The sequence below is a fragment of the Giraffa tippelskirchi genome, chromosome 2, assembly GCF_054371585.1.
Source record: "Giraffa tippelskirchi isolate mGirTip1 chromosome 2, T2T-mGirTip1v1.2.pri, whole genome shotgun sequence".
NCBI lineage: Eukaryota > Metazoa > Chordata > Mammalia > Artiodactyla > Giraffidae > Giraffa > Giraffa tippelskirchi.
Genome location: NC_137276.1, coordinates 27,807,531 through 27,835,363, shown reverse-complemented (window position 1 = coordinate 27,835,363; position 27,833 = coordinate 27,807,531). Strand labels below are relative to the sequence as shown.

Genomic DNA, 27,833 nt, shown 5'->3' with positions numbered 1-27,833 from the left:
CAAATTAAGCTGATAGGGTAAGAGTTTATTGATGGCATTAACAACCACTTTTATTAACACAGTGTTTAATTAATGGGAAATGGGATACTTCTCAGTTTATGCTTTTGTGATATATAGCTGTGAGCCTAGAGGCTGGTTTAGCACCTTTTTGTAGTGACTGTTGCTCTCTCTGGTTATTAGCTCTGATTTTTTGTCTCCAAAAGGAAGCTATGGAAATAGCAATGAATAAAAAAATGAAGGAAAACTTGAGGAAGTTTGTGTATATTGTTTGTCTTCATGGCATCATGGAGTAGGGTGGGGATGATGTAGACGTTATAAACTACCAGTTTAGGAGTCTTAATGGGCACGGATGACTAAGGCCTTGTGCCAGGAGAGTGGGAGGTTATCGATGGGAGCAAAGATGACAGCAGATATTAAACATTCCATGGACTACATACATGAACTACAGTCCTTGGAATTCTCCAGGCCTGAATACTGGAGTGAGTAACCTTTCCCTTCTCCAGGGAATCTTCCCAACCCAGGATCAAACCCAGGGATCGCCCGCATTGTGGGCGGGTTCTTTACCAGCTGAGCCACAAGGGAAGCCCAAGAATATTGGAATGGGTAGCCTATCCCTTCTCCAGTGGATCTTCCGGACCCAGGAATCGAACCTGGATCTTCTGCATTGCCGGTAGATTCTTTACCAACTGAGCTATCAGGGAAGCCATTATACATTCCAGGATGGACCTAATACTCTGAAAATGCTTTTGCTTTACCCATTTGAAAGAGAAAATATGAAAGACATAGTGACAATATGAAAAATGACTGTACAAACCAGAAAATCCTGTCCATTGGTGAAATTTTAAACTGTTGTTAGATCGGAGGAAAGTTCAGAATGTAAGACAGGAAACAGTGAAGTATCTGTGTCTCCAGAGAACTCAGTATTTGAACTGTGATGGAGGAAAGGGAGATTCCTTACTGTGGTCTTGCACAGTATGAAATCTTCATGAGGTCTTAGCAGATGTAGAGTCTCTAAGGATTTGTAGCTGGCTAAAGAGGCTCAGATTCACTGAGCCTCCAGTGCGGAGTGCAAGACAGAGGTGGCTCACTGACATCTCTGCTTCAGAGCAGTCAGTTTTGGTGAGTGGAAAGCTTCCAGGTGTACTTCACTTTTGCAAGAATCCAAAATAGTTCCTGTGAACTATGGCGTGAGGTGACTACTTGTCTCTACAAAAGCTACAAAGAAGACACTTACAGGAACTTTCAATTTCCCAGAAGAAAAGTTCATATCCTGTTAAAGCACTGTAGAAAAATTAAGTAGAACTAGTGATAAAAGAATCTTTACTTTCATTTTCAAGAATCTTGTAAAAAAAAAATTGAGGTAAATTTCATCTAACATAAAATTGACCATTTTGAAGTGAACAGTTAATTCATCGGCCCTTGTTGTTCAGTCACTAACTTGTATCTGATCCCATGAACTGCAGCACCCCAGGCTTCCCTGTCCTTCACTATCTCCCAGAGTTTGCTCAAAACTCATGTATACTGATTTGGTGATGCCAAACATTCATAGTGTTGCAGCCACCACCTCTGTCTATTTTCAAAGTATTTTCATTACCCCTAGAGAAAACATTGTTACTACTTACTAAACAGTTAACTACTTCTCCCTTCTCCTCAATCCCTGGCAACCACCCATCTGCATTCTGTCTCCATCCTGGATTGTTGTTGTTGTTGTAGTTACTAAGTCACATGCAACTCTTTTGTGACCCCAAGGACTGTAGCCCGCCAGGCTCCTCTGTCCATGGGATTTCCCAGGCAAGAATACTGGAGTGGGTTGCCATATCTTTTTCCAGGAGATCTTCCCAACCTAGGGATTGAACTCACATCTCCTGCATTGGCAGGTAGATTCTTTACCACTGAGCTACCAGGAAAGCCATGTAATATATGACCTATCTGGCTTCTTTCATTTAGTATAGTGTTTTGTTTGTTTATTTGCATATTTATTTATTTTTGGTTGCACTGGGTCTTTGCTGCTGTGCAGGCTTTCCTCTAGTTGCAGCAAGAGGGAGCTACTCTTCCTTGCAGTGCATGGGCTTCTCATTGCAGTGGCTTCTCTTGTCACAGAGCATAGGCTCTAGGTGCACAGGCTTCAGTAGTTGCAGTTTGCAGGCTCTAAAAGACAGGCTCAGTAGTTGTGGCACACAGGTTTAAGTACTCCGCAACATGTGTAATCTTTCCAGACCAGGGATCGAACCCATGTCCCCTGCCTTGGCAGATAGATTCTTATCCACTGGACCACCAGGGACATCCTAGCATAGTGTTTTTGAGGTTTATCCATGTTGTAGCAAAAATCAGTACTTTATTCCTTTTATGGCTGAATAATATTCCATTGTGTCTATATACCACAGTTTATTTATCCATTTACTCACTAATGAACATTTGGACTATTTCTACTTTTTGTCTATTGTAAGTAGTCCTGTTAAGCATATGTGTGTACATGTATTTGAGTACCTGTTTGCATTCTTTTGAATTATATACCCGGGAGTGGCATTACTGGCTCATATGGTAACTGACTTTTTGAGGAAATGTTAAACTGTTTTTCACAGCAGCTGAATCATTTTACAGTCCTAGCAGCACTGTATGAGGGTTCCATTTTCTCCACATCCTTACCAGCACCAGATAAAACTCCTTCAAGGCTTTGTGGATCTCTTGGCATGCTTCCCTGAAATCGCAGGAAGGCTCTTTTGGGTCAAATAAAGTATTGAGGTTCTACCTTTTGTGCTAAAGAATTACTGTCTTCTAAAATTTGTAGGACATAGTGGTCACAGCTGATATGGTTTGCTTAGATAGGGTTGAAATCTGACTTGCCAAAAAGAGTGTCAGTTACACTTTGGGTCTTGACATAGATGGTAGTATTTCTGGTATCATATGCCATCAGAATCCTGCACCAGGCAATAGACTGGGTCTTGCTGACTAGTCAGGAGGTTCATTTTGCTTGCAGATTGCCATCTTACTTTCCTGCTTGCTGAATTGCCTTCTGGAGAGGGAGTTAGTGCTAATTCCTGATAAGTGACTGGTTCTTTTTAAGGTGCTACATAAATTGATTTCTGTTGTTATTCTTTTACTACTTGTTAGTTGGTTAGTCACTCAGTCATGTCCAACTCTTTGCAACCCCATGGACTGTAGCCCACCATTCTCCTCTGTCTATGGGATTCTCCAGGCAAGAATACTGGAATGGATTGCCATTTCCTTTTCCAGGGTATCTTCCTGACCCTGGGATCAAACCTGGATCTCCTGCACTGGCAGGCAGATTCTTTACTGTCTGAGCCACCAGGGAAACCCTTTACTACTTGTATGGACCTTAATACTCTAACATTCCCATTTCTTTGCTATTTGGCAAGTTGGTTTCTTATCTTGATGTCTTCTACATCAAATTATTGAGTTCTTTTTTCATACCTTCTCTTTTTTAGGCCATCAATTTCTACTTCTTATGTCTATCTATTTTTATAATAGTAGTCACTGTGGCTAATGTTTTAGTGTGTCTTATCTAAATTTTTCTTTTGTAGAAATTACTTTCTTCTTGTGGAAGGAGGAAATTGTTGCTAGGATCTAGGAAGCTTGACCTTGTAGTTCTCTCTCTCTTCTCTATAAGTCTAGGTTTCCTTTGTTTTGGTAGCACTACTTTCTCCAGTTTATGAGTTGGGTGGTAGATTTTTCTAACTTTCAGAAAAATTATTTTTTGCTACTGTAATGTGTTTGCTGTGTTTTGAATCAGAATAAATCAGAATACATTTCAGTGTTTATTGCTTCCATTGGTTGCTTAAAAAAATTTTTTTTTTAATGAGTCTGCACCAGTTCTCAAAGCAAACAGAAAATTGTAGTCTCTACCCTACCTCTCTCCCCCATCTCCCTCTCCCCTGCTCCAGGTTAGGTTTATAAATGCATCCTAACCATTTGATCAAAGTCAGGCTTTGAATAAGGCTTTATAGTCAGGTGTGGTTGAATGACAGGTGTGTCTGGATTTGGTCTTGAGAGATTTGGGGATGGGTTTTTTTCCCTCCCTCTTCTAATAATGTGCTGTGTTCTATAATAGGTTGAGTTGTAACATTCATTAAACCACTCCTCACATTCCCTGTTTTCAAAGCTTATCAGGATGACTTTGATTTAGTTATTTGGAACCAAAAAGGCATTTGTGGAGCCTGGTCTGGAGTTGTGGAACAGTAATATATCAGAGATCAGACTTAGGTCCCAGTGGGATTATTCCTCAGGATTTGCTTGCCTGGAAGTACACACAGGAGTCAAATGGTATGTATGGAAAGCTTTGCTGGAATGCAAATTGGACACATTTTGTTGGGACCTGTAGGGGATTTTCACTGCTTCATAATTTTTCAAAGATTTGTTATACATCAGACAGTCACTGCCTCTTCTTTAAATCTTTAAATCCCCCCTCTTTTTCCTGTTGTAAAGGTCAGATTTTTTTTGACAACTGTGTGCAGGAACAAGATTTGCTAAATCCCTTCATTTTTATTCATACAAATATCGGCATTCAGTGAGCGTCAGTTATCCCAGCATTTAGAGGTAAGGAAAACTCAGGGAGAGTCTTATGAATCTCAACTTAGTACCAGGCATATATCTCTGGGGATAAGTTTGCTGCCTCAACTTTAACCCTGACTGCTCTGATATGGGATGAGACCCTCACAGTGACTTGTACAGGAAACTTACCCTTCATTAACTCCATGTCTATGGTCATAAAATAGATAATATGACTAGTGGGAGGAAACTGTATTGGACTCTTCTGATGGGGCCTTTTTGTGACAATCCTTAGATTAGTGTTGGAAATAAAGGATAATTCATTCTCTCCAATGGAGCCCTTTTTTAGCTTTATTCAGCTTTTAGTGGTATCTTGGACAGCACACCACTTTTAATTTGAATATGATTCTTTTTCTCACTCAGTAGATGGAATTATTACCATGTGGTACAGTTCCCCATCAAACTTGTTTAGTTTGATGTTATCATGTTATCTATTGCTGTGTAGCAAATTACCCTAAAACTTAGAAGCTTAAACTTTTTATTAGGCAACAGTTTCTAAGGGTCAGGACTCTGGGAGCCACTTAGTGGTTTCGGCTTAGGGTCCCTCAAGATGATCAGCCAGAGCTGCAGTCATTTGAAAGCTTGGCTGGGCTGGAGGACCCATATCCAAGCTTACTCATATGGCTTTTGTTAAGGTACCCCAGTTTCTTGCAGGCTGTTGTCCAGAGGCCTCAGTTTCTCACAATGCAGACCTTTCCATAGGATAGCTAACAACTTGACAGCTGGCTTACCCCTAAGTGAGTGATCCGAGAGAGAGCAGAAGCTGCATTAATTTTTCTTACCTAGTCTCAGAACTTCTGTCATATAACATTGATCAGCAGACCAATCCTGACATGATCTGGGAGAGAACTGCACAAACATATGTAATCATTGTCATTGGGGGTCATCTTGGAGGCTGGTTACACAAGAAGTTAATTGAAAAATTTCAGAAGTTTACTTGGGCTTAAATACTGATTCCCCCCCCCCCCCAAAAATTGTGTTCTCCCTACTAGCCCTCTTTCTGTCTTTTCTCTCTCTCTCTTTTTCTTTCTTTCTGTCTTTTCTCGAACTCTCCTGTCTCTAAATTATCCAGGGTGTATATAGCAAATATATATGTGAAATGTATATTCTTCAACATGTGAATCTTTCTCACCCATTGTCATCTCTACCTTAAGCGTTAGTAAAACCCCTCTCTTTTTCTAAAGCAAACCAGTAAGCATGATCAATCCATCTGCTGCTTCCTTCCTGTCTTCCCTGTCTTCTCTCTCTTTCTTCTAAGAGAAACACCTGTGGCAGTTGGTCCCAGGAGCCCTCTCCTCATGCGAGCCCATCAGTTGAATTCAGATAATCCTTTGTGCTTTCTCAATCCATTTACCATTGATCCTATAAAATATGGTGCAAATAGACTGGAGTGGCCAGAGTCATAGGACCACTGTGGATCTTCCAGATTGAGATATGTAATGATGTGAACTCTTCTTAGATTCTATCCAGGAGCTCTGAGATGGAGATAAAGTCCTTGCACAGGGGAGATATTCAAAAACTAAATTATCTATTACTTGATGGGTTCATCTGGTCCTTTGTATACTAATCAGAAAAGAGCCTGAAGAGTGATTTGCTTTCCTTTACCTTTCTAGGACAAGCAGGTCTGTAGTCACAGTAATGAAGAATGTACAGGTTGATCTTGAAACTAACCGGAGACACTGTCCTGCCTATTTGGTGACCATGCAAGCTGTGCTGTTACATTGACATCTTTCGCCACCTTGGTAGAGTTTCTTCCACCAAACTCTATACCTGATAGCCTGTGTTGTGAAATTGAACTTGTTCAGCTCTTGTGGGTGTTAAAAAGGAGAATTAGCTTACTTTCTCAAAAATCCCAGAGCATCTTTGGCTTCCTAGGAACAGCCTGAAGCTATGAATGAATCTGGCCTCATATTCCTGTTGCTGTTGACTGGCCTACTAGAAAATTCATACCTGGAAAAATGTACACGATACTTTTTTTTGACTCAGGATATACAGAGCCTAGAAAATTCCACCGACAGAGGAGCCTGACGAACTACAGTCCATGGGGTTGCAAAGAGGTGGACACGACTGAGCATACACGCACAACGTAGCACAGTATAGAACCAGTGAGTGAAGTCTCTCAGTCATGTCCGCCTCTTTGCGACCCCATGGACTGTAGCCTACCAGGCTCCTTCGTCCATGGGATTTTCCAGGCAAGAGTGGGTTGCCATTTCCTTCTCCAGGGGATCTTCCTGACCCAGGGATCGAACCCAGGTCTCCCGCATTGTAGGCAGACGCTTTTACCATCTGAGCCACCAGGGAAGTCGTATAGAACCAGAGAGGATCCAAAATTGTGTTTACCTCTATAGAGTCCATAGATAAAAGTAACAAAGCAGGCAAACAAGAACAAAAAAAACCTTTCATCATAAAATCACTGTTTACCTAACTCTAACCTTCTCTAATCCTTAGCATTATATACACATAATTTAAATAGTTTAATCAATTTGCCATATAATTTTTGTTCCTTTTATTCGTTTAGCATAACTTAATACAGAATTTTATTTAGCGTTTTTATTGTCATTATAAAAATACATTGAATTAGAATGTCATAGGTTAACTATTATTTTAAAAATTTTAATTTGTTGTATATAGTGCAACTTTAATCATCTTTATACTGATAAAATTGGGTTTTTTCCCTAATTATCTTTGTGAAATAATAGACCCATTAGTAGACTCGACTGAGTTTTATGGTTGTGCTATCCTTTATTATTTTTTACCTTCTTTTTATTTTGCTAATTTAGTTGATGATAGCTTCATAATTTGTTTTACAGTTCTTTAATTACTAGCATTTTCTCAAGTGTTTTACTGTTAGAAGTTTTTCTCATGTGAATTATCTGTACTTAAGTCTTGGCCACTTATTTGACAGAAATTGGATAGTGTCCATTCTGATTTGTATTAGCACCTTTTATATGTGGATAATGCTTTTTTATCTTTTCATATTTATTCCTCATGTCTTTTTGCCCCTATTATTGTGGGATATTTGACACCTGGTTAGGTTAGTGGTATTTTTTATCCTTACAGTGAGGTTCTTCAGCATCAACTAGTGTATTTGCATTGGAAGTGTAGAAATGAGAGTTCCTGTGAGAGCCTTTAACTCAGAGTGTGCATGGGAGCCTCCCTGTGTGGAGATGGTGTAATCCAAGATGTAAGGAGGGGAGACGAGGACAAGGCTGACTGATACCAGACCTATAAATAACCTAAGGTTTAGCTTTGTGCTTTGAAATAGGAATTAGGTCACTTTTATTGTCTTCCCCAAGTTATTTACTGGTTGGCCATGAAGAGGAGGCATTAGGATTTTTTTTAAAGAAAATGTTGCTGTTTTCTGCTCTTAGAAAAATGAGAAATGCTGGTATTTGTCAGCTCTGTCTTGTTTTCTTTTTTATCTTAGAGTGAGATGATTGACTGAAAAGTGTGGGTTTGGGGATTTAACTAGACATGATATCCAGCTTCCTAAGAAAGTGGAATTCTAAATAGTGAAAGGCCCTGTATCTCTTTGGCATGGCACCATGCCTAGGACAGATTGACCATGTGAAAGGGAAGCTGGTAACCCAGCATGTGTCAGTCTTCTCCCCATAGAGCAAGGTCCTTTTTTACCTTGTTGTAGATTGATGTGCCTAATCATTCTCACCGGTCTCTGCAGAGAGTTAAACGCCCAGACTCTTAGAACTTTTTCTCTGGGCCCTCAATTTTCTTCTCTAACCTGAGAAAAGTGGACCAAATGATCTCTGAAGTCAAAGTCCTTAGCTTCTCTGAGTCCACTCTACTCTCTCACAAGTTTGGAAATACTTTCAGAGAGATCCTATTCTACATGAGTGTCATTACCTTTTATTTGTAATGAAGCTTTTGATGTTGGAATATTACAGAATGTAATTTTAAAGAGAAAGTGCACATAATCTTTGCTTCCATGTGTTTTGTGTTTTGAGGTAGTCTCACTTTACAGTTTCCCTTTGTCTTTCCATTGTCTACTTGGGTCCCTTTTCAGGTGAACTGTGGTTCAAACTTGTTATATAATTTCACAAGGGCCATTTAGTTCCAAGTAAGTGATTCTAAGATCTTTGTTATCTCTTAAAATTTTCAATAGTTCTTGAAAATGAATTAATATTACATGAGTGTTCTATTTTTGATTTAGAACTTTTATTCATTAAATACATTTATACATTAACATATATGAAGATATATAAATATGTCTCAGTTAAGACTCAAAACAATCCTGTGAGGTAGGCATGAGGATGTGGAATAGTAATCACCAATACCTACTCTTCATCATGTGCCACTCCCAGGAGGCAACTCCTTTCATCTTTTTTAGCAGATTCTTTCAGAATTTACTTAAGCATTTCTAAGTAACAAGCTTGTATTGCCACTTCTTGGTTTTTTCAGTTTTAAGCATGAAGTTCCCCTCATTTGTTTTATGTCTTTGCTAACATTTATAAGAATCAAGTTACCTTAGAATGAGAAGAGACTTCAGATCTTCCAGAGACCCATGCTCAAAACTTTTAAGGGCCTAGCAGGTAACTTATAAATGGGTATGAGGATAGGGATCATTAGGAACTACAGCAAATTGAAAGGCTACCCCAGCTAAAGAAATTCAATTCTGTTTTTAACTGCACATAACAAATAGTTGCAGTATATGGGTCTTATTTGGGTCCTGATTTATACAAAGAAGTGTTACAAAAATTTATGAGGATTATAGAAATTGAATAATTGCAAATTGAACACTAATGCTTTGATACTAGGGCAATATTGCTGTTTCAGATGTGATGATAATGATGTGATTATATCAAGATGAATGAAAATATATGATGTAAAGGATTTGCTTCAAAATAATAGAGGAATGCTGATGGTTTAGTTGCTAAGTCCTGTCCGACTCGTGCGACCCCATGGACTGTAGCCTGCTCCTCTGTCCATGGGATTCTCCAGGCAAGAATACTGAAGTGGGTTGCCATTTTGGGAGGGGATAATAAAAAAAGATTAGCCCTGAGTTGCTAATTATTAAGGGTGGATTTGGAGTACATGGGAGTTTACTACACTAGTCTGTTTACTTTTACATAATTTTGAAATTTTACATAATGTTAAAATTACACAGTTCAGAATCAGGTCCTCATAGCAGAGGAGTAATAGAGTAAGGAGGAAAAGAATCTAGAATAGACTAGAACAAAGGTAGTTCTTTTAGCTATACTGTCACCAGACCCTTAACAGTATATTCAGTCAAATAACCATTTGTTATTACAAATGTTCATTTGTCTAGTCTGTTCTTGTACATTTTTATTTTTTTCCTGAAGTAGTAGATGATAACATGTCATCTCAAAATGTGGTTTTGGTTATTCTTACTAAATTCATTCATTGCTCTAAACAAAAAAATAAAACTTGCAGCTTACATTAAACAAAACATATCTGTGGACTAGCCCTTATTTTTTTTAACTGGGCTTAAGTTTGTGATTCCTCAGTTTGTTCCAGAAGAAACTAAAGCACAGAGTGGTTGTCATTTGACCAAGGTCACACAGCTTATTAGTGTAGAAAGCTAGAACTCAGGTCTGATACTATTTTCATTGTTTCTTATGAGAAAATTGCCCCATTAACCTTATATAAGAAAAGAGGGTTATGGTTTTGCCTGGCAGTTTTCTTCTTTTTTTAAACCTTAGCTATTTGTTTTTAAAACATTGACTAGAGATTTGGCTTCTCTTTTTTTGTAAGGTGATAAGAATAAGAGAAGCAATTCAGTCTTAAAGTCTGGTGGAAATCAAGGCCTAGAGATGGTTCTGTTTTTTAGGATAAGAAATTGCCAAGCTTAGGCAAGTTATAAGCATAAAATTTTAACTGAGGCAGGACTGGAAAAATGAGCCCCTTAGTTCTATTTGATCCTTAAGTGAGATTTTACTTGCACTACAAAACTACCACTCTGTTTACTTAAAAAAAATATTTTTTAACTATGTTAACTATTTTTTTCCAAGTCCAAAGCACTAAGCCAGGAGAATAGACGTACAGACTTGCCAGCTGTGGGGAATGTGTTGCTAAATAGCTGTGACAGAGCCTTGGTAAGACACTGTCCTATAGAGCTCTGATACTAGGTTTTTGCTCCCAGAACAAATTGGGAAATAAGGATTTGGGAAGTCTTCTTTTATATATGTTTTATTTTCATGATTAATTTAAAAGCCTAATAAACCTGAGCTGACTTTCAAAGAGTTATTGCTATACTGGCAAAGAATCACATTGTAAATATCAGTTGAGGGGAGATTTATAGAAGCACCAGAAGAAAGTAGAATGACTCTTGTAGATAGATTCTAATAAGTCTTTCCACTATTATAGCTTATTCACCTCTTTTTGACCATCCTTCCCTGTGCCTGTTTGTTTATATATTTTCCCACCAAGACCAAACAGAAACAAGATGGAAGGAAATGATATTGCAAAATTCCTTTGGGCAGAGAATTTGAATTTTTTCAGACATTAGTTAAATAACCCTTTTGAAGTATACCCTGTTCTCCTAAAGAACCCCCAAATTTTATTAAGTAGTCTCTTACCAAGTGTCATAGAACTCATGCCTTTATGTAAATTTCCTCCTCTCAGGTGTCAAAAGTTATTAGGACAAATACTTTTCATTTTGAAATTGATACAGATACCTGGAATGAGAGAGTTGGAACCTGTAGTTTTTAGAATCCATACTATATGTTTGCCCTTACCAATGCCTAGGGAATGTTGTAGACTGGGAAGGCAGATAGATTCCGTACCTGAGTCTTGATTCTGTTCTTTTTTTTTTTAATAGAAAATTAAAGCTATTGGCTAAAATTAAATTGAGTTTATCTCTGTATTTTATTTATAGATCCAGCCACACAATTTAGCATCATATTATATAATAGCATCTCTTCTATTTTTAGGAAAATGTTTCTCTCTTTAGCAAGAACATGTGTACCTTGTAGACAGGGGCTGTGCCTTCTACATCTTTCAAAGCTTAATAAATACTACCTTGTGTATTTAGTAGGTATTTTGTTTGGCAGGGCTTTATTGGCTGTATTCAGTACAAGTGGCAATAATATTAGTGTGTGTCATACATCATCTTATTTAATCTTTCCAAGAATATTTCAACATAATCCTCATTTTATGGAAGAGGAAACTTAGGTTCTAAAAAGTGAAGAACTTGTAGAAGTTCACATACTTAGTAAGTGGCAGAACTTGAATTTTAAACCTAGGCCTATTTCCTTAATGATAGCTCCTGCTCTTTACTCCATATCATGTTCCTTAAGAGCTTTGGAATCATTGCTAGGAGTCTTGACAAACTGTTCTCCGCTTCCATTTTGGTAAGTATGAAACTCATTTATTCTTTTGTGCCGGAAGAGCCCTTCATGTTTAAATCAGGATTATGGCATGCTCCTCTGAGAATCTAAGCTAATGGGGACAGTATAGCATAGTGGTTAACAGTATGAGTTCTAGAACCACACAGACCTGGGTTTGAATATTGGCCTCACATTGGTGACCTTCAGCAGGTTACTTAACTTTCTTGAGCCCCAGCTGCCTTACCTATAAAATGAGGCAGCATGGAATGATACTCAGCAATTAGAAGGAATTAACTATTGATACACACAAGAACATGGATGGATCTCAAATCCATTATGCTGAGTAAATGATTCCAGTCATATGATATTCTGGAAAAGGCAAAACTACAGAGACAGGGAACAGGTTATGATTGTCAAGGTTAGAAGTGGGGAGATGGTGCAACTATTAATATAAGGAAGGATGGTAGAGGGAATATTTGAGGTGGTGAAAGTGTTCTGTGTCCTCATTGTCGTGTTGATTACATGACTCTGTGTATATATTAAGACACATAGGACAGTACACCAAAAAAAATGTATTTACTGAATGCTAATTTTTAAAAATAAATGTAAAGACTAGGGATAGTAATGAAACTTTTCTCATACAGTTATTGTGGAAAGTAAAAATAAGATAATATAACAAATGTTTATCACTGTATGTGGTATGTAGTACACAATGAATAAATGATTATTGTTTTATCATTAAAATATAATATTTAATATAGTGACATTCATTGAAAGGAAAATGGAATAAACTTTCACATCATCTGCATGGGTACAGTCAGTCAGTAAACAGTGAGAAAAATTAGCAAGAGGGATTATGTGAGTCAAATGTGAGTCAGATGGACTATGTGTTTTCACATGATTTAAGATCTTCTGGAAGGTAGGGGAAGGTTAGGCTTATTTTCTGGCTGCATGAACAGTTCCCCTGATCTTACTCTTCAACAAGATAGCTTTGGTCTCAGAGGCCACAGCTCCTTTAACTGGCTTCAGATTAGATCTGAAATTTTGATTTGAGCAAACTGGATCAAAGAAGAAGCTGAAAGTGATTCTCACACTTGGAAGATGGTAACTCATCTGTATAACAGCTGTGGCTTCCAGAGCCATTTACTCCTGCCAACCAGTCTCTGATTAGACAGTGACAGCAGCAGGGCAAACATTATTCAAGAGCTAAAAAAAGTTAAGGTCAAAGTGGCATTGTGGTTGTATTAAGCAGTGAAACAGGGTCTAAAGTGAAACTTTGACCTTTCTGTCATGTAGGTTAATTGTCCTGTACAAGAGTTCAAAACCTGAATCAAAACAAGTTGAAGTGATAGTGAAAAGGAATCCAGTCTTAAAAATACCTGTTGTATTATTAATAGTTACTTTACAGTCTTAATAGCACTTACTGGTCTGTGAATTATATTTCTCTTAGCTAATACTGGAATTTAGGAAGCAGGGGGAAAAAAGAAATGTTTGGGGTTGTTGGTACAGGGCTTTGGGTTAGGAGTGGCTTGTTTTTTCCTAATTTCTTTATAGCAGTGACAAATTTCAAGCAAAGCTCTGTCATTTAGGTTGCTTCTTTCATAGCTTATTTTACTGTATGTTGTTATTGTTGTTCAGTCACTTGTTGTTCGTGTCCAACTCTTTGTGACTCCACGGACTACAGCATGTCACGCTTCCGTGTCCTTCACTATCTCTCGGAGTTTCTTCAAACTCACGTCCATTGTGTCAATGATGTCATCCAACCTTCTCATCCTGTCACCAACTTCTGCCGTCAGGATCTTCTCAGCATCAGGATGTTTTCCAGTGAGTCACCTTTTCACATTAGGTGGCCAGAGTATTGGAGCTTCAGCTTCATCAGTCCTTCCAATGAATATTCAGGGTTGATTTCCTTTAGGATTGACTGGTTTGATCTCCTTGCAGTCCAAAGGACTCTCAAGAGTCTTCTCCAACACCACAGTTTGAAAGCATTAATTCTTTGGTGCTGTGCCTTCTTTATTGTCCAACTCTAACATCTGTACATGACTACTGGAAAAACTGTAGCTTTGACTAGACAGACCTTTGTTGGCAAAGTGATGTCTCTGCTTTTTAATATGCTGTCTAGGTTTGTCATAGCTTTCCTTCCAATGGGCAAGTGTCTTTTAATTTCACAGCTGCAATCACCATCAGCAGTGATTTTGGAACTCAAGAAAATCTGTCACTGTTTCCACTTTTTCCCCATTTGTCATGAAGTGATGGGTCTGGATGCCATGGTCTTAGTTTTTTGAATATTGAGTTTTAAGCCAGCTTTTTCACTCCCATCTTTCAGTGTCATCAAGAAGCTCTTTAATTCCTCTTTGCTTTCTGCCTTTAGAGTGGTATCATCTGGATATCTGAGGTTGTTGCTTTTTCTCCTGGCAATCTTGATTTCAGCTTCTGATTCATCCAGCCCGGCGTTTCACATGATGTACTATGCATGTAAGTTAAATAAGCAGGCTAGCAATAAACAGCCTTGACGAACTCCTTTCCCAGTTTTGAACCAGTGCATTGTTCCACGTGGTGTTTTAATTGTTGCTTCTTGTCACACTTACAGGGTTCTCAAGAGACAGGTAAGGTAGTCTAGTATTTCCATCTCTTTAAAATTTTCCACAGTTTGTTATGATCCATACAGACAAAGGTTTTAGCATAGTCAATGAAGGAGAAGTAAATGTTTTTCTGAAATTCCCTTGCTTTCTCTATGATCCAGTAGATGTTGGCAATTTGATCTCTGGTTCCTCTGCCTTTTGGAAATCCATCTTGTACATCTGGAAGTTCTGTGTGGCTAAGTCATTGATTGGGTTTCCCAGGTGGCTAAGTGGTAAAGAAGGAGACACTTGCCAAGCAGGAGACACAAGTTCTATCCCTGGGCCAGGAATATCCCTTGGAGAAGAAAGCAGCAACCCACTCCAGTATTCTTGCCTGGGAAATCCCATAGACAGAGGAGCCTGGCAAGCTACAGTCCGTGAGATAGCGCAAGAGTTGTATGTGACTTAGCGACTAAACAAGTCATTGATTACTATGAGAAACATTACTCTCTTCTGTGCTGTGAAGAGACAACGTCAAGGTGAATAGTCTTTTGTTTTGTTTTGGTTTTGGTTTTTAGTTCCCTGGTAGATACGCTGAGTAGGTGGTTGGGACAAAGGTTTATAAAATATAAAAGGATCATTTTTTTCAAAAATCATACTTTATTACACAACTTAGAATATATTAAAAAACATTGAATTGTACATGTTAAAGGGGTGAATTTATATGATGTGAATTATATCTCAATAAAGCTTTTATCTAAAAAATGCCATATCAAAAAAAATCATCATATGATATGTGACCTTTTAATGAAAAGAGTTTGACTAAGAACTTTTCAAAATGGAGCTCTTGGCACTTAGGGAGGGTTCCGAGATCCTTTCAAAATGATGGATTGTGGAATATTAAGTGACTTTTCCAGAGAGTTCTTAGAGTTCATCTACTAAGAAAATAACACATTCAGATAGTCATGACATAAACATTGGTAATTTTGGAAAGGAAAAGGTTAGGGAGCATCATTTATTCTAAAATAGTGATTCTCAACCAGGCAGTTTTGCCTTCCAGGGGAAATTGGGCAATATCTTGAGGCATTTTGTGTTGTCAGTGGTAAAGTGGGAGGAGTACTACTAGTATCTGGTGGATAGATGCTACCAAACTAGTATCTGGTGGATAGATCCTACACTGCACAGAATAGCCTTCTACAACAAAGAGTCATCTAGCTCAAACTATTATTAGTATTGAGGTTGAGAAATCCTGGTATAAAGATTACACGCCTATGTTTTCTTAGAGTTTTATAGTTTTAGTTTTTACATTTAGGTCTTTGAGCCATTCTTTGTCTATGGTGTGAGGTAGGGGTCCAACTTCATTTTTTTATGTATGGATATCTAGTTGTCCCAGCATCATTTATTAAAAAGACTATTCTTTATCCACTGAATAGTCTTGGCATCCTTGTCAAAATCAATTGACCACACAAATCTATGGAGATAGTGAAAAGATCAGGAGTTGCCAAGAGTTAGGGAGGAGGGAACACAGGTGAAACAGGTGGAACACAGACCATTTTTAGGGCAGTGAAAACTGCTCTGTATGATACTATAATCGTGGATACATGTCATTATACATTTTTCATAAGCCGTTGAAGGTACAACACCAAGTGTGAACCCTAATGAGAATATATACATGTACATGTATGACCGAGTTCCTTCACTGTTCACCTGGAACTAGCACAACATTGTTAATCGGCTATACCCCAGTACAAAATAAACAGTTTAAAAAAATAAAATTAAAAAAAATGCCTTCTAGTACAGAAAAAAAAAGTGAACCCTAATGTAAAATATGGACTTTGGGTGATAATGATGTGTCATTGCAGTTTCATTGTAACAAATGTACCACTCTGGTGGGGGATGTTGATTGTTGGGGAGGCTATGATAAGTGGGGCAGAGGATATATGGAAACTCTCAACTTCTTTCTCAGTTTTGCTGCAAACCTAAAACTGCCCCCCCAAAATAAAGTCTAACTTAAATCAATTGACAATAAATGACCCTGGTAAAAATGAATGATATCTGTACAGATTTCTCCTAGAAAAGGCTTACATAGCTTCCCTGAGATCTTAGATAATCTTGATGATTGTATTGCTTCAGAATAACTTAGGGTGTTTCAGTATGGACACTACTACACCTGAGTGAGGACAAACATCATTGTTATGGTGTGTCTAAGCCTCCTCCTGTCATGTATTAAGGCAGCTCATATTATGCAGCCTCAGGGTTTTCCCCAGGCTAAGCTTGTGGCATTAAAATTGTAGAGGACCCTAATGATCATTTAGTCTAACACTCTTCTAAGATCTCTGAATTCTGTCAGTAATGTATTATTATTGTTTATGATACATCTTAATATGCAGGGTGAGTACCCTTTCAGGACCTAGATTTTTCCAAAATTATCTTAGCTATTCTTATCTGAGTACTTTATTTACATTTTTTGTTTTTGTATTTTTGTATTTATTCAGTCACTCAGTCATGTCTGACTCTGCGACCCCATGGACTGCAGCACACCAGGCTTCCTTGTCATTCACCATCTACTGGAGCTTACTCAAACTCATGTTGATTGAGTCAGTGATGCCATCCAACCGTCTCATCCTCTGTCATCCCCTTCTCCTGCCTTCAGTCTTTCCCAGCATCAGGGTCTTTTCTAATAAGTCAGTTCTTTGCATCAGGTGGCCAAAGTATTGGAGCTTCAGCTTCAGCATCAGTCCCTCAAATGAATATTCATGACTGATTTCCTTTAGGATTGACTGGTTTGATCTCCTTGCAGTCCAAGGGACTCTCAAGAGTCTTCTCCAGTACCACAGTTCAAAAGCATCAATTCTTCGGCACTCAGCCTTCTTTATGGTCCAACTCGCACATCCGTACATGACTACTGGAAAAACCATAGCTTTGACTAGATGGACCTTTGTTGGCAAAGTAATGTCTCTGCTTTTTAATATGCTGTCTAGGTTGGTCATAGCTTTTCTTCCAAGGAGCAAGGGTCTTTTAATTTCATGGCTGCAGTCACCATCTGCAGTGATTTTGGAGCCCCCCAAAATAAAGTCTGTCACTGTGTCTGTTGTTTCCCCATTTATTTGCCATGAAATGATGGGACCGGATGCCATGATCTTAGTTTTCTGAATGTTGAGTTTTAAGCCAGCTTTTTCATTCTTCTCTTTCACCTTCATCAAGAGGCTCTTTAGTTCCTTTTTCTTTCTGCCATAAGGGTGGTGTCATCTGCATAGCTGACGTTATTGATATTTATATACATTATTTCATTTAATTCTCAAGCTGAGCCTATGTGGTAAGGTTTTTCAAATCTCCATTTTACGGTTATGGAAACTGAGGCTTAGAGAAGTTTGCTATGGTTACACCAGAACTGAAACTTGATTCTTGGTCCTTTTTATTCCAAAGCTACTATCTTTAGATGTAATGAGGTCTCCATCTTCACATAAAATTGAGTTCTAATAGGAATAATAACTATAAAAATGTATTCAAACAGAAAAATGGTACATGAGACTTAAGTTTAAGCCAGTGTATACTTATGGGGAAATCTAAACTATATTTAAGATTCATTGACCTTTTGTAGTCTATCTTCTGACCCAGAAAGGGAATGTAGACTGCTCTCTGAATACACTGGCTTCTTATTTGCTCTATAGCCAAAAAGGTCCTTACAATGGTGGGCCTCATCCTGCAGGATTTTAAAGACAAAAATAAAGCATGCCAATACCTTAAATACTATTTGTGGTTCTATTTTCATATATATATGAAAAAAATTTAAAGAAAGTAACATGAAGAAGGGACTTCTAAGTTTTGGAATATTAGAATTCAGGAACATAATCTTCAAATTAGAATTAAGTATAAGAAAAAGTTCTACCTTGTATGTGGCTGTTAGTAAATTTTTAAGTTTTATGTAAGAAGTTGATTCAAGAAGGATTGAGATCAGACATTCTGATCTGGGGTCTTGGTACGGAATTTAGGAGATTAATAGAACTCCTGAAAATATATGCAAACTTGTATATATGCACGCATGTGCACACGCGCGCACGCGTGCACACACACACACACTTTTCTGGGGAGAAGATTCATATCTCGTCAGAATCTCAAAGGGAGTTATTACATTCTAAACCTCCATAAACTTGGGCATCGTAACTTTAACTTTTTGTGTTTCATTTTCTTTCACCTATAAAATGATGGAATGCTCCTCTGATCCGTTAACACTGACTCTGGTGTTAAGACTTCCTTTTCTCTATAAGTTTGCATTCTTGGTTCCACATGGCTGAGGAAGTGTCACCTTGGTCACCTTGGTGAAATAGTATTAAGAGGTACCACTTTACTTCTAATTCTGGACAATATTTCTCTCTTAGCTATAGAAGTTGAAGTCCTTTTCAACTATGTTTCTCTCCTGAAGAGTCATTTCAATATATTTTTATTGAATGTCTTCTGTATACCAGACACTTTAGGGTGCTTTGTGGAATACAAAAATAACCAAGTTTTATGAATATCACATACTGTCCTTGACAGTGAAAGTGTTACTTGTGTCCAACTCTTTGTGACCCCATGGACTGTAGCCCGCCAGGCTCCTCTGTCCATGGAATTCTCCAGGCAAGAAGACTGGAGTGAGTAGCCATTCCCTTCTCCAGAGGATCTTCCCAACCTAGGGATCAAACCCAGGTCTCCTGCGTTGCAAGCAGATTCTTTCCCTCTTGAGACATCAGGGAAGCCCAAGTAAAGAGTAATAGAGCTTTCCTGCCAGAAGGATGGAGGTAGGACAATCCAAGGTTTGGAGAAAAGCAAGGAATCCATTGGGAGAGAAGGATGTTAGGTAGGTTGGATTCATGTTATGGAGGGCTTAACTGCCAACTGAGGAAGGCCATTAGGTGGTGAAAAGAACTTAAGTGGCAGTCTGAATTCTTGAGATATAGACTGGGCTTTGTCATAATTATGTGTGTGATCTTGGGTGAGTTAATCTCCATTGACTTCACTTTCATTACACATGTATACACACATAATGGGATAGAAAATGGGCTGGTTGAGTGCTTGTTTCCTTATAGCTCTAAAATCCTATGCTTCTTCTTAATTCAGTTAGAAGTGGGAAATTATCAAAGGTTTCTGAGTATGGGAGTTTTTTCATCAGCAGAATTACTGCTGTTCTGTTGCTTGGATACTCCTATTTATTAATGCTGCTTCTTCACGCTAAGGTGATTGCTCTAGTGGGACTGTCACTTTAGATAATTCTTGATGTAGTCAAGGAGTTGGCCATCATTGTCATTATTAAGTTCTATTATCAAGAACATAGAAACTACCAGGTGTCTGTTCTTGAATCAGATCTAAAGCTAGTCTTATTTCCTCATGTATTATCAGTCACTGACTTGAGAGTTGGATCATGTGTCCTGAGGGTGGGCAGCAGGTAAGTGCTGACATTTTGATGGCCACATCATATTTCAGGGATCTATAAGAAGGCCTGTAATGACCATGGAAAGCCAGCCAACAGTCTCCTTGCCGTGGACAAATGGGAGAAGTTACTAAGTTTAGCTGACATTAAGCTGTAAATTATTTGAAAGGTGGAAAAGGATGCTATTCAGAGGCTATCTAGAATTTCCATTTACTAATCAGGTCTGTGTGCTGTAGGGGCCTCCATCCCAGGAAGAATATTGCTTTCTGGTTACTCTTTCCCCAAACTTTGTCCCTGTTATATTGGGGAGATGATTTGCAGCTCTTATTGGGACCTGGCACTTTAGTGCTTCCTGCTATCCTTAGATTCCAGGGGCTTCAGGATGATAAAATCAGAGGTTGAAACTGCTTGCTAAAAATTGGAATATGAGTTTCGTTGGAGTTGACTTTTCTCCAGAGAATGAGAGACGTGTGAAATACAGTAAATTGATTTTTGAAAGGAATATTTCTAGTGATATTTACAAATCACCAAACCTGCCAGATAAGAAAGTCTCTATAAGAAGTTATACAAATCAATAAGAAAAAGGCAGATTTTGCAACAGAAAAATGGGCTAAAGACTTGAACAGACACCTCACAAAAGAGGATATCTGAATAGTCAGTAAACATAAGAATAGATGTTCAACTTCATTAGTCATTAGAGAAATCCAGAGGCACTGTGGACTACTACTACACGTAGAGCAGAATAACTGAAATGAGTTGATATGTCCATACTCTGTTGAGCCAGCAATTTGATTTCTAGAAGTATATGCTGTGCTGTGCTAAGTCGCTTCTGTCATGTCAGACTCTTTGCAACCCCATGGACTGTAGTCTACCAGTCTCCTCTGTCTGTGGGAATCTCCAGGCAAGAAAACTGAAGTGGGTTGCTGTTTCCTCCTTCAGGGGATCTTCCCAACCCAGGGATTGAACCCATGTCTCTTACATCTCCTGCATTGGCAGGCAGATTCTTTACCACTAGTGCCACCTGGGAAGCCCCATTTCTAGAGGTTTCAGTTCAGTTCAGTCGCTTAGTTGTGTCTGACTCTTTGCGACCGCATGGACTGCAGCATGCCAGGCTTCCCTGTCCATCACCAACTCCCAGAGCTTGCTCAAACTCGTGTCCATTGAGTCAGTGACACCATTCAGCCATCTCATCCTTTGTCGTCCCCTTCTCTTCCTGCCTTCTAGAGCTATACCCAATAGAAATTCATACATATGTTCACCAAAAGATGTGTACAATAATACTTATAGCAGCACTATTCATAGAAAAAAAGAGGGGAAAGCTGCCCAGATGTCCATAATAAACAAAATGGATGAGTGGTATATGTGTGGTATAGTCTTACAGTGAAATGTTATACAGCAAGGAGAATTAGTGAACTACAACATACGGCAACACAGATGAATTTTTTCCAATGTAATATTGAGCAAAAGAAGCCAAACACAAAGGAGTTCATACTACACAATACCATTTATATATTAAAAGCTTTTACTTTGGTTGTGCAGAGCAATCAGTGGTATTAGAAGTCAAGCTAATGGCTACCTTTGGAGTCATTGTGAATGGAAGAAGTCATGATAGTGGCTTCTGGGTCCTGGTTATGTTCATCTGTGCTGGTTACTTAGGTGATTAAGTTTGTGAAAATTCACTGAGCTGTGTACTTAATGATGTTATATACTTTAACTGAAAAGTTTTCTTAAAGGGGGAGGGAGGGATTAAGTTTGTAGATGCTGAGCCGTCAGCCAGTCTCACTCACTAGCTAAATAATTAACTGTTACAAATTACTTAAAGCAGAATTCAAACTTTTGTCTCAGAAAAGTTATTAATTATGATTAATCTTGGATCTTTAGAGCCATTTTTAAATAGTTGAGATAGTAAGTGTTAAATTTATGGATGCTATTTTGGTCATCAATACTAATAAGAAGGTCTTTGGGGTAATATGACTAAAATGAAATGGCAAGAAGAGGTCTACTCTTACAATACTGATTTTTGGTCAGTATTATATGGAACACTCCTTGGAAGAAAAGCTGTGACAAACCGAGACAGTGTATTAAAAAGCAGGGACATTACTTTGCCAACAAATATCCATATAATCAAAGCTATGGTTTTTCCAGTAGTCATATATGGATGTGAGAGTTGGACCATAAAAAAGACTGAGTGCTGAAGAATTGATGCCCAAGCTGCGGTGCTCGAGAAGACTCTTGAGAGTCCGTTGGACAGCAAGGAGATCAAACCAGTCAATCCTAAAGGAAATCAACCCTGAATATTCGTTGGAAGGACTGATGCTGAAGCTGAAGCTCCAATACTTTGGCCAGCTGATGTGAATAACTGACTCATTAGAAAAGACTCTGATGCTGGGAAAGATTGAAGGCAGGAGGAGAAGGGGATGACAGAGCACGAGATGGTTGGATGGCATCACCAACTCAATGGACATGAGTTTAAGCAATCTCTGGCAGATGGTGAAGAACAGGGAAGCCTGGCGTGCTGCAGTCCATGGGCTCACAAAGAGTCAGACACAACTGAGCAGCTGAACAATAAGAACAATTATATGGAACACAGAATACCCTGTGTTCTGTTGACCCTTATAATACTAATTTTTTCCCTCTGTCAGAGTCAGGCTACAGAAATTGTTTAGTGTGAAGCTTGCTTTTTCTCTCTGGGCAGCTCAGTTTGTGACTTTTCTTACTTTTGCCTCAATATCTTTGTTTGTAAATAAGACACTTGCTTATTCATCTTCCAAGACTGTTAAGATATCTTGTCCACTATATTTGTTCAGATTAGGCTGCCTTTTTTTTTTTTTTTTTTTTTTGAGAATTTTTGGTCTTTCTAGTTATGATTTTGTGTGTGTGTTTGTGTGTGTGTGTGTATGTATCTGGAGCTCGATTCATTATTAGTTGTGGAATGAAAGGCAAGGTATATTTTGTTCTCCTGAATTTTCTCCCTGTTCTAGATCTGCTGTCATCAGGCTTTAGTCAGAAGCTGATTTAGTGATGCTGAGTTAGTCCTAGAAATTGCCTTCAATTCTAGTTTCAATTTATTCTGAGTTTCTGTGTTTTAAAAAAAATTCTCATTTTATGATTCTTGGTTTACATTTGTATAATTTAAGAAAATATGGCCACCTGTATTTCAAATATATATAGCTTCATCTTTTCTATTGGGCGTAAAGAGCTGTGTTGGATATTGTGAAACTGGAAGTAGGTTGTGTGGATAGTTGTGGGATTTAAGTGGATTAGTAGCTGGTAGAAGTGATGAATTGGAAAAGTGGTAGGTTACATGTGTTTCTCACTCAGGTCTAGTCTGTTCTTACTGTTTGTTGTCAGAGTAAAAAGTGTCAATAGCTCAAAAAGGCAGAAGCATCTTGACAGAGTTGAAAAAGTTATACTGATATTCCATTGACCAAGAGGAAGTTATATTTTCAAACTTGCACGCTGAGATGAAATCGAAATCGTATATCTGCCCTGTTTATTCTTCTTAGCCTTGATTTGGTTTTCAAATCTGTTCTATTAAATATGATATATGTTATATTAGCATTGAATCTGCTATGCCTGTATTGGTTGAGATTTCTATTAATCAGTATTAGATTTCTGGTCTCTGTTAGGTGCCTCATTTTTACTACTGGCATTCCCTAGAATAGAGGCATGCTTATGTTCTTATGATTATAAACACCAGAGTTTTTTTTTCTGGGAGTGTTAGAAAATATTGCAGTGGTATTAACCTAGAAGAGATTTTGGGATTTTCAGATTTTCAGGTAAGTATGAGGGCTTGGTCAGCCTGTGGCTTCTACACCAAGACTATTCTTTATCAGCCCCAAGCCACAGGGGTTTGTGTGGGGTTGAAGAAGGGATTGATTTTCTATTTATTAGAGGTGACAAGAGCAGTGGGGCAGTGGCAAAGAGGCCATGTTGCTCTTGCTAAATATACATCCCTGACAGTTGGATAATAGGTTCCAGGAAGTTCAGTGGAAAATTAAAACAAAGCAACATTTATAGCTGATTGAACTTGAAAAGCCATTTTGGTGTTGAATGGCAAATATGTAGACTTCAGCATTCCTGGAGCCTGATGCATCCCGCTGGATGGCCCTGTTCCTGTGTACATGATGACCTGGGGACTCAGCACTGTTCAGGGCATTCTCCTTTAGAGAGTGTTTTGAGGAAAGAAAGCTTCCTGGTGCTTACAGAAGTCCCCTTCCCATAGACTTAGGTAACACAGATTCCTTATGTCTTGGGAGCATCTTTCCTCTGATGATTTGATGACTTGTTTATTAGAAGGACAGGAATGACTGGCAAGAGACAGAACAGCTCTTAAGTGCTATAAATACTCCTAATCATTCTGTATTGGGGCTGAAGCTCTAAGCAGATTGCTGTGGTATATACACACGATCTCAGCATGGTACTACTTTTGATTAATGTCCCTAGTTGTCCTGAGGCCACTGACTTGAGCCTTAATTTGAGCTGACTTGGCTATGAAGAAAAGGTTTTGGACTCCATGTGCACGGTGGTTAATTTTTTTAGAACCAGAAGAGGGGCTTCAAGGGATTGGAAGGTGAAGAAATGGTACAAGGAATATAGGTGGAGAGAGAATCGAGCCTTTTGCAACTATCAAGAAAAGTTGCTGTACCATCTTTTTCTCCAAGATTATCTCATGCTTCCCTTCCTTTGTGTCTGTCTTGTGGAGAACAAAGCTTGAACGTCTGATGAAAGCTTTTGAGCTTTGGTTTAGTAAGAGTGATGAGAAAGTCCCTGTCACTTAACCTGATCAGTCCCTTCAGAACTTCATGCTAACGAAGCTGTCAGGAAAACATGAATTGTGGATATTGGCATAATCTTCTTTGGTTCCCACTCAGGTGAACTGCCTTTGTTGGCTGTAGAACCAGTCATTCCTGCTCCCTGTGTATTTCCCCAAAGTTGAACTACTCCAGTGGAATGGAGAATTTATAGGTTCCCTAGCTTATCAGGGCATTTTCCTAACAAATAAACAGTTTTCTTCCTTTTCACCTTAACTAGAAAACAGAGACCTAGCCTTAATAGTTCTCTAAGCTCCTCCTTTACTGAATGAAGCTTGAGTGGGCCCCATTTTAGACATATCTTCTATAAGAATGGTGGAATGGAGAGAATAACATTGAAACATGTATATCATCATATGTGAAACAGAATGCCATTCCAGGTTCGATGCATGAGACAAATGCTCAGGGCTGGGGCGATGGGATGACCCAGAGGGATGGGATGGGGAGGGAGGTGGGAGGGGGGTTCAGGATGGGGAACACATGTAAACCCATGGCTGATTCATGTCAATGTATGGCAAAAACCACTACAATATTGTAAAGTAATTAGCCCCAACTAAAATAAATAAATTTAAAAAACCCCTCCAACTAAAATAAATAAATTAATAAAAAAAAAGAAAAATATAATTCTGGGCCTAGCTGGCTGAAATTTCTTAATTAAAAAGAAAAGAAGAATGGTGGAATGTTAACAAACTTAGAAAATGTTAAGTCTCTCTCTGCCCCCACTCTGCTGTGGGTTTGAGGCTGCTGCTGCTGCTAAGTCACTTCAGTCGTGCCCGACTCTGTGCGACCCCATAGACGGCAGCCCACCAGGCTCCCCCCGTCCCTGGGATTCTCCAGGCAAGCACACTGGAGTGGGTTGCCATTTCCTTCCCCAATGCATGAAAGTGAAGTCGCTTAATCGTGTCCGACTCTTCGCAACCCCTTGGACTACAGCCTACCAGGCTCCCCTGTCCATGGGAGTTTTCAGGCAAGAGTACTGGAGTGGGGTGCCATTGCCTTCTTAATGGGTCTCTTCCCTTCCCAATTGCAACTGTATCAGCTCTGTGCTTATGTTGCTTAGCAAACATTTATAAACTTTGGATAACCTGGCACCAGGCCTTCAGTTCACTTTTATTTTAATGCTTTTGAAGTTTCGCTTTTAGTTCAGTAACCTTTGTTGGTGCCTAACTGTTATAGTTAGCAATCTCATCCATTGCAGGGGAATCTTGGCAGCTGATCCACTGTTGTCTATGCAGTTTCAAGGGTCTTTGGTTGCAGTAAACCCATACTTTTGGTGTTCCCAAACTGTGAAACTGTGATGCTACAAGGTGGGAACGGCTGTTTCAGTTTGGTTTCTCCTATAGAGAGAATTCTGCTCATGAAATTTGGCTCCAGGTGTTTTCCTCAAGTGCCTGTAAGAGTCACTGAAGAAGAAATTGGTTTCCAGTGAATTGAGTTTAATTTTGCCCTGTTGCTTTCTGTCTGCATCTCACATTAGCACCATTAGTTTGCTTTCTAAGCCACTGAAAGCAAGGATTTGCCTGTCCTGTAGAGATCTGAGACTTGGCTAGGCTCGTCTTTGTGGTCTCCTGGTGGTGAAATTAGGGCCAAGGCACAAGGAAATGCTGGTTCCTGTAGTGTCTTATGGACAGTGAGTGTTCACTTTGACAGGACAAGGAAAAGTAGTTCTGAATATGTGCTCCAGAGTCCCGTGCAAGGGTAGCAATACTGTGAATGCTAATGAAGAAGAATTGAGCTGCTGGGCAAACGAAGCATTTCATGACTTGGAAGCAGGCTCCTTGTATTGTGGAGGCCAGGTTATGTTCCTAGCTTCTGGGAGGTAACACTACAACAAGAATCCTCCTGTTCTTCTGAGCACACCCAAGTCCAGACTGCAGCCAGTACTATTCCTTTCCTGAAATAAGAACGTGATTTACGAGGTGTGGGCCCTTACGTGAAAGAAAACAAAACCGGCTGCTGTGTGGGCCTGTAAAATTCTTGTGCCATCTCGATGGTGTAGGTTACAGGAGGAGAAGATGAAGAGGGCTAGCTGGCCCTCCCTTACTGGGGCTCAGCTTCCCCAAATACTTGTGATATTGTGGGTTATTTATGAGCTCGTCTGGGCTGGGATTCACTACCCCACACCCTGGTAGGTGAAGATTTGCAGGCAGAATGTAGAAGCCCTCATTAATCTTCCTGGTCTTGTTGGGGATTTCTTGCCGGCCGGAGCTCCTGTTGGACAACGGACTGGCCTTCCCACTGAATTGCAATGACTCAGATTAATATTAATCCCTTTAATGCTGCAGTTCATGATATAGTCATTAGGTGACTTGGAACTAATCCTGTCCACCTAACTACTGTGATTTATTAAATACACATGGAGATCGAGCCTGAATACAGCCAGGCAGAATCAGCAGCAAATAAATACCTCTGTGTATCTGTATTAATGCTGGTTGATTGGGACACAATTGCAGGCTGGGCTGGGGAGGAATGGCAGTAAAAGAAGGCTGTGCTCTCTAATCAACAGCACTTGCCCAACCCTAGCTTTTAAGTGACAGAAATTCTGAAAACTCTAGATACAGGCCCAAACTAAGGAGGAAAAAGTCCCTTAAACATATCAGTTCTTTTATTGAGTTTCCTCCTGTACTTTTTTTCCTTTAAGTTTTAAGAGTAATTAATCAGATAAAACTTAATTGTGCCTTAACTTGCTTAGATTCTTAGTTCTTCATTATTAGACACCCTGGGCAGGGCATGGGGCACAGTGACCTATCTTCTCTCCTGGCCTCAGGGCTTACATTTTTCTTTTTCAAAGGGGCAAGAACGTGGAGCAGCAATACCTGCCAGATAACAGTTCTTCTTTTATATCCTTGCCCAACTTAGAAGCATAATTTCTTCTGCAAATAATTTTAAGTTTATCATTTTCCTTTCTCAAACCTCCTTTTCTTTCCCCTTTTGCTCTTTTAGCAAAGATGGCATTAATATGAAAAACATCTACCTAGCTGGCTTCGTTTAATCAGGCAAGTCTGACATTTGTGAAACCTCTCATTAACATTTTCCCCAAAGAGCACAAAATGGCCTCTCTCCCATCTCCCTTCCCAATACAGCCACCTCAGAGTTTAACTGCTTTCCATCTCCATTGGCAGGCTGTTCTGAGAAAGGTTACTTCTCTGAACTCTCGCTCTTGGCCAACAGCCAATGGTCA

General features: G+C 39.0%; 1 protein-coding gene and 1 long non-coding RNA gene across 51 annotated transcripts in view; both read left to right on the top strand.

Moving 5' to 3' along the window:
* GBF1 (golgi brefeldin A resistant guanine nucleotide exchange factor 1) overlaps positions 1 to 27,833 on the top strand; it is a 120,207-nt gene that overhangs the window by 34,205 nt on the left and 58,169 nt on the right. The gene's annotated exons all lie outside the window — the stretch shown is intronic.
* Positions 504 to 16,217, top strand: LOC145527895 (uncharacterized). The gene is made up of 2 exons (XR_014069975.1): positions 504 to 1,681; positions 14,817 to 16,217. It is a non-coding gene; the product is annotated as an uncharacterized LOC145527895 (long non-coding RNA).